Source organism: Pteropus alecto, unplaced genomic scaffold, assembly GCF_000325575.1.
Source record: "Pteropus alecto unplaced genomic scaffold, ASM32557v1 scaffold86, whole genome shotgun sequence".
NCBI lineage: Eukaryota > Metazoa > Chordata > Mammalia > Chiroptera > Pteropodidae > Pteropus > Pteropus alecto.
Window position 1 is genome coordinate 9,077,122 of NW_006442109.1, and position 7,470 is coordinate 9,084,591.

Here is a 7,470-nt window from a genome sequence, read left to right on the forward strand (position 1 = left end):
CCAAAGTCAAGAGACTTTTGTAGCCACAGCAGTGGGAAGGCAGGTGAGAATCGAGAGAGGTTGATTCTGAGGCCTCATCAGGCCACTACCTCATTCCCACCGGAAACAGAGTGTCCTCAGAGGCCCACAAGCTGCTGTGGTCAGCATAGGTAGCCCTTGTAAACTCCCCACTTGCCTCCAAGTGCATCCAGGTCATTCTCTCCAACAAGACAGCATTGTTTAGGGTTCCAATGCTGGGCAAGAAAAACAGAGAGCCCAATTGTCCCTGCCATAATGGGTATATAATTTATAATAATGTCAGCTATTAAAGGATTTTAGTAATTAACTGACAGTGGTGTGCTATTTCACTGCATTTTTGCCTGCTATAATGATCTTGAACTTTGTGAGGCGGTTTTGAACTTGCTCAAAATAAGCCCTGAATACAAAGAAGGGCAAGATCATTCCAAATAAGGGGTAAGAGAGGTTGGACAAAATGAGACTGTTCTCCTCCCAGGAAGAGTGGTGAGCTATACAGAAGCAGGGAGATCTGAGGCCCACTGTCTTCCCAGGGAACTACACAACCAGTAAAATGCCTGCCAGGCCAGAGTGGTGAGTAAACCAAGTAAGCTCTTTCATAATGGTGTGTTAAACTGCATTTTTTTCAACACACCTTGTTTGCATGATACACAGTTAGGAATATTTTTCTCTTTCCCAAAGAAATATATTTCTGCTCTCATTTTTCTTAAAGCGCATAACAATTTGGTATATCTTCTGCTCTTTTGATTTTTAATGGAAACATAGGTATTGAAAATTTTTTTCTCCTCTTCATTCCAATAAGGAAAAAAACATCAGCACAAGCCCAATGATAAATAGTAACTGACACTGAGTGCTGGAGAGGCATTAGGGAGTGGTGGGGTCTGTGGCAAATTGGTGAGCTCAAGCCCAGTGTGAGCATATCATCTACTACTCCATTCCAGACAATCAAGACTGCAGACCCCTGACAGAGAGTGTTAGGTGCCTATGAAACCTCAGTTCTCTCCCTTTCTCTTTAATGATGATTTATTTTTAGCTGGGCATATTATATCCTGGACAAAAGGACTAGCTTGGCCTGAGTCCTGACATATGACTATCCTTACCCTCTATTATACTTGGTATAGCCATGTGACTATTTCCGGCCAATAAAATATAAGTAGAAGCTTTGTGTAAGAATTGTGGGAAGGCTGCATAAGGAAAGCTGACTCAGCTGAGAGATAGATTTTATGCCTTCAATTTTTCCTTCTCTTAGAGTATGAATGTAATGGCTGGAGCCCTGAAAGCTATTCTGGACCATGAAGCAAACTTTGCAAATGGGAGCTATATACTGAAGACAAGAGGGTAGAAAGAGATAGGAGCCTAAGTCCCTGATGACTTTTTTAACCCACCACCCCAGGCCTGGGCTGCCTATTTATCTCTTGGATACTTTTACATGAGAAAGAAGCATCTATCTTATTTAAGCTACTTTTATTTTGCACTTTTTTGTTATCCTCCACCCGACTTAATTTTAATTAATACAACTTGGCTCACTGTCACCAGATTATCCAACTTTTCAAATTTAGCCAGATTATATGGATTTGTAGATGACATATCTTAATGTCATAAATGTTGGAAAACTTACAAAAATATTTAAAATACTGAACAGGCCAAACAAACCATGTCTAAGCTACATTCGGCCCAAGCCCCACTCTGGCTTATACCACTGATGGTCGTTATTAGGACTGTTGACAAACAACCAGCCCTCTCTTTTCTGGGAACATAGTAGGATTCTATGTGCTTCTCTAACCCCCTGAACTCAGTGTGTCCATGTGACTTGCTTTCCTCAACACAATATGAACAGAAGTTATGTGAAACACTTCAGAGTAGGAGATCTAAGAGCCAGTGCAGGGATTGCTACATTCTTTTTCCTGCCTCTGATATACAAGCATGTCAACATGGAGCTTCCTTCAACTGGATTTTTGACTTTGAAGAACAAAGCACCCTGATAACCCACCAAGTATTGTATAAACAAAAAATAAAGATGGTTGTAAAGCCACTGGGACTTGGGGTTGTTTGTTACTACAGCATTACCTAGCCTATCCTGACTGATCTGCCATCTGCACCCTGGCTATTGATCATTGGAATTTTACAAAGCCCTCCTTCAGTCTTTTTCTCTGGAGTAAAAATTTTCCATCGTTCTAGCCCTTTTACTCACTCATTCTTTTTTTATTTATTTATTGTTTCCTTTATTTATTTATCAAACACATGGAAGGTCCTTCTATGTGTCAAGTCAAATCACTGCTATCTGGGAACTCATATCCTTCTTTTGATTGGATTGTTTCTCTTTCTGATATCCCTTTAGACCCTTTCCAACTTCCCTCACATCCAACCCAGCAGTGGAAAGGGATGAGAGAAGGATTAAGTCCTTTAAGGGAAGCCTCTTAGGGCTAGGATTTGTGTCAGGGTTTGTTTGTTTGTTTGTTTGTTTGTTTTCTCTAATTCAACCCTTACTACCTCCAGGAAGAAAACCAAGCCTGAGAGGGGTTAACTAACTTGCCCAAAGTCACACAGTTGGACAGCAGCACACCTAGATTTGAGGCTAGTTCTGACAAAGCCTATGCCACCTGCCTCTATGGAATTGTCTTTACTGTGGTCAGTTTTACCACCAGAAGCCATCTGTAACTATGGGGCAGCCTAGCAGTGGACCTATCTTTCTCTTCCGACTCTTTCTTTCATCATAGATAGAAAAAGTATTTGAAATTGCACTGAATTTGATACAGTCAGTGCAAGCCTGTGGTCAGTAGAGGAAAACAGGAGGGCCTGGTCTGCAGTCTGTGGTGCCAAGAATGCCTGCATATGGGCTTAGAAATGGTGAATGGCAGCTGTGTCCATTAGGAAGCTTTGGGCTGCAAATAATCTGACTCAAAGTGGTTCAAACATTATGAACCTTTATTATTTCACGAAAAAAGAAACTTGGAGGTAGGACAGTTCTCAGAGATAGTCCACAAAGACTTTGAGGACATAGTTTTTTTTTTCATCTCTTTGCTTATTCATCCTCAGTGGGTCAGTTTTGCCTTAGGCTCCTTTCACTTACAATTGCAAAATGGCTGCTGCAGTTCCAGGTATCACATCACACACAATAAAGAACGTCTCTTCTGCTGTCTCCTTCCTAAGAGTATAAAACCTTTCCCAGAAACTCCCTAGCAGATTTACCCTCAAATCTCTTTTGCCAGGATGGGGTCATTGATTAACTTAAGCTTAAAAGTTGTCATTTGTTAGGGGGCTAGATATCTTTTATTCATCCCTCCCTTTCTCCATCCTCTCTGTGTCCTGAGAGGCTGATGTGTATGGGCTGCATCAACAGGCAACCTTGCTCTCTGACTTCAGGTTGGACACCAGAAAGTTCTCCCAGAATAGGAAGAGAAAGTAGTCAGGGCATTTATTCCTCTATGTCCTCCTTGTTAGGTTGCCATGGGTTATCTGCATCTGCTACCAAAGGCCACGGCTCCTATACGGCAGCCTTCTCTGTACCATATCCTCTCCTAGTTCTAGTTTCTATTCCCTCCTGTGGGGCTTCCTCAGACCTAGGGGTGATATCACCTCACTATTGCTAGTCCCAGGCTACTTCACCATCCCTCCTGCAATGCCCAAACCCATCGCACACCTTTGTAAGTAGTCCTTTATTCACTCCTCTTAATTGCCCAGTCTGAATGTGCTATTCTCTACCCTTCCCCAGACCTGACTGATACACCAGGCTGAGGATAAAGCTTCCTTTGCAGTCTTGAATCACTGTCTCCTGGGCCTCTTCCCAGAAGGTTTCTTTGCACTTAACCCTCAGTCTGTCCCAAATACCATGCATCTCCCTACCTCCTTGGATGCTGACTTACCCATCTCTGTCAACAATACCACCAACCATTCAGCCTCCCATGATCAAAATTTAAGTGTCAGCTTCTGTCTTCCACTGCCCTGCCCCCAACTCAATCCAGAACAAGTTCCACTGATTCCACCTCTACTCTCTGTCTCCCATTCCTCACCCCTTATCCAGTTTCAGGCCTCTATCACTGCTCATCTGCCTCCTGACAGCAGCCTCCTAAATGATCCCCGCCTCTGATTCATGCCACTCCCTGCTGCCACAAGAAACTTCCTTAACCGCAGCTCTGATCATGATTTTATTCTCTTGTTCAAAATCCTACTCCTATTTCCTGAAAATTAAACTCCAAATGCCTTAATCTGACATCAAAACCCTTCACATTAAGTTCTCTACACTGCTTCCCAGGCTCAGTTACTACTGCATGTATAACCCGCTGGCTATGCAGGTTATATCAGTCAGCTATTTCTGGATTAAAAAAAAAAATCGCCCCACATCTCAGTAGCTTTAAACAACAACTTATATTATTGCTAACAAGTCTAAGGTCAGCCAGAAGTTCTGCTGATCTGGGCCAGGCTCAGCTGATCTTGGCTTGGCTCGGTCATATGTCTGCAAGCAGCCAACAGCTTGGCTGGGTTTGGCTGGTCTAGGATGGCCTCATTCACATGTCTAGTGGTTGTCTGGCTGTTAGCTGGATGAAAGAAAGTGACTGGGCCTCATGTCATTCATCATCCAGCAGACTAGTCTGGTGATGTATTAGTTATCTATTGCTGCATAACAAATTACAGAGCTAAGAACAAACTTTTATTTTCTCACAGTTTCTGTGGATCAAGAATCCAAGTGCCATTTAGCTAGGTATCTTTGGGTCAGGGTCTCTACAGGACTGCAGTCAAGGAATTAACTAGGGCTTCAGTCATCTCAAGCCTCAAATGGGGGGAGATCTTGCTTCTGAAGCTCACTCATGTGGTTCTTGGTGGGTCTCAGGGTTTTCACTGGTTGTTGACCAGAAGCATCATATCCATGTCACCGTTGGCTTCTCATGACATGGCAGCTAGAGTCCCTCAAAGCTTGCCAGCAAGAGAGCAAGAAAGGGAGAGCAAAATGGAAGTTACAAAGTCTTTTTGTGACCTAATATCAGAAGTGCCAGCCCATGTCTTTTATTGTATTCTATTCATTGGAAGCAAGGCAGTAGGTCTAGCCAATACTAGGTGGGAGGGGATGACAAAGGACATTCATCCTAGGAAGTAAAGCTCACCAGAGCCATTTTAAAGCCTTTCTGTCATGCCAACGCTTGTTCATATACTGGTGACGAGGTTCCAAGAACAGCAAGAGTAAGTGCAGAAGTGCACAATGCCTCTTGAGGCCCAGCTTTGGAACTTGTAGGTTGTGTGGTCAAAGCAAGTCATAGGGCCAAGTGCAAATTCAAGGGATGGGGAAATAGACTCTCTCTCTTGATTGGAAAAGCTCCCTAGTTATATTGCAAAGGGAACACTGGCAAGGGTGGAGAATCATGTCCATTTTTTTGCAAAGAACCACATAGATTTTCCCTCTGTTCCCTCAAAATGCCTTATGCTTTCTAGCCTAAGGGGCCTTTGGGTGCACGGTTTCCTCTTCATGTGTATCCCGGCCCCCATCTCTACCCGTTACCAGTCTTCAGGGACAAATTCACACCCTGTATTAGTTTCCTTTTGCTGCTATAACAAATCAGTACAAATTTAATGGTTTAAAACAACTCAAATTGTATTACCTTATAGTTCTGGAAGTCTGACGTTCAAAATGGGTATTACTGGACTAAAATGAAAGTACTGGTGACACCGCATACCTTTCTGAAGACTCTGGGGAGAATCCATTTCCTTCCCTTTTCCAGCTTCTAGAGGCAGCCCACATTTCTTGGCTTATGGCCCCTTCATCCATCTTCAAAGTCAGGAATGACTGACCGGTGGAGTCCTTCTCACTCACATCACTCTGACACTGACTCTCTCATCCTGCTTCTTCCACTTCTAGAGACGCTTGTGATTACATTGGGCCCACTTTGATAATACAGAATAATCTCCCATCTCAAGGTCAGCTGATTAGCAACCTCAATTCCCCTTTAGCATGCAACCTAACACAGTCACAGGGACTAGGGACTAGGACATGGACATCTTGAAAGGTGGGCATTATTCCGTCAACCACACTCCTACTCCCACCCCCATGAACAATAGTGGCAGCAGCATTTGCTGAGCACTTATTACATGCTTGTCAGTGTGCCCAGTGTTCCTTCCTCTGAATGATATGATCTATTCTTTACAACCCAATGAGAAGGTTTTATTAGTATTCTCATTTTGCAGACTCAAAAGAGTTAAGCAAGTCCCCAAGGCCACGCAGCAAGTGATGTGTTTTGCAATTTGACCTCAAGTCTGCCCAACAATGAAGCCATCCAAACCCTAGATGTCACCCAACCTCTGTGCCCCCAAAGCTGAGTGATGGAGACTCTCTTTTAAGAAATACACTTCTGAAGTCTCAATTTTGACAGGCCACCTCCCCAATTCAGCTGGTAAAGTAATTATTGTGATTTGTTAATGAAAATCTACCTTGTGCCAGACCCTCCACATACATTTCTCACATCCATAGCTAAGGCAGGTGCTATTTCTGCTTTTCAGAAGAAACTGAGGCTCAGAGAGGTGAGGTTCAGCCTCAGAGCTCATTAGCATCAGTGCTAGGAATTGAACCCAAGCGGAATTCCAAAGCCTGTTCTTCCCCTTTATTCAGCTGCCTCTGTAGTTATAACCAAGGTAGAAACATATATATCATCATCTAACTTTAAGCTGGCAATGTAGCATAATGGTTTAGTTGAAGATTCTGGAGTCTGATTGCTGAGGTTCAAATCTCAGCCCTCCCATTTTCCGCCTGTATGATTTAGGCAAGTTACTTAACCTGTGGCTGCTTCAATTTCTTCACCTATAAAATAGATATAATGACTAGTGGTTGGGACGGGGAGAGGGAAGGTAGATGAGGAGGAAAATTTTAAATCATTTCTTCAATTAAAATAATTAATTAATTAAACAATAAAAAATAAATAAAAAAAGAAAAGATTTTTAAAAAGTTTTTAAATGGATATAATGATAGCACTTACCTTAGAAGGACTGTAGTGAAGATTAAATGAGCTAGTATACCTAAGTGCTTTGACAGTCATTGCCACATGGTAAGCACTCTGTAAATTTTAGCTATTACTGTGAGTTGGCCTGGTCAGCTGAAGGTCATTCAGGGCCCCTGCTCCTTGTCTGGCTATGTCATTGGCCTGTGCTCCAGCCTTGCTAGGCATCTCTCTTGCGTGAAACTTAAATAGACTGCCTAAATGTAAGGTTATCTGGAAGTGCAAAAAAAGATAAATGTTGAGAAAATGCTCTGTAAACTCTAGAGTGAAGTGCCCATGTTGGCCATTAATGACCTTTATGAATGCTTAACAGTCAATACGGAAAACCATAAACCCCTTGGAGGACCCAGTGCAGGCCTTCTCAGTGTGGGCCCCAGGGAAACGGAGGGCCGGCAGCTGTCATATTTCCTCCTCCTCTCGCATCTCCACCCCCGCCCTCCACCCCATCCATCCTGGGGTGGCCGTGGCTGCAGGA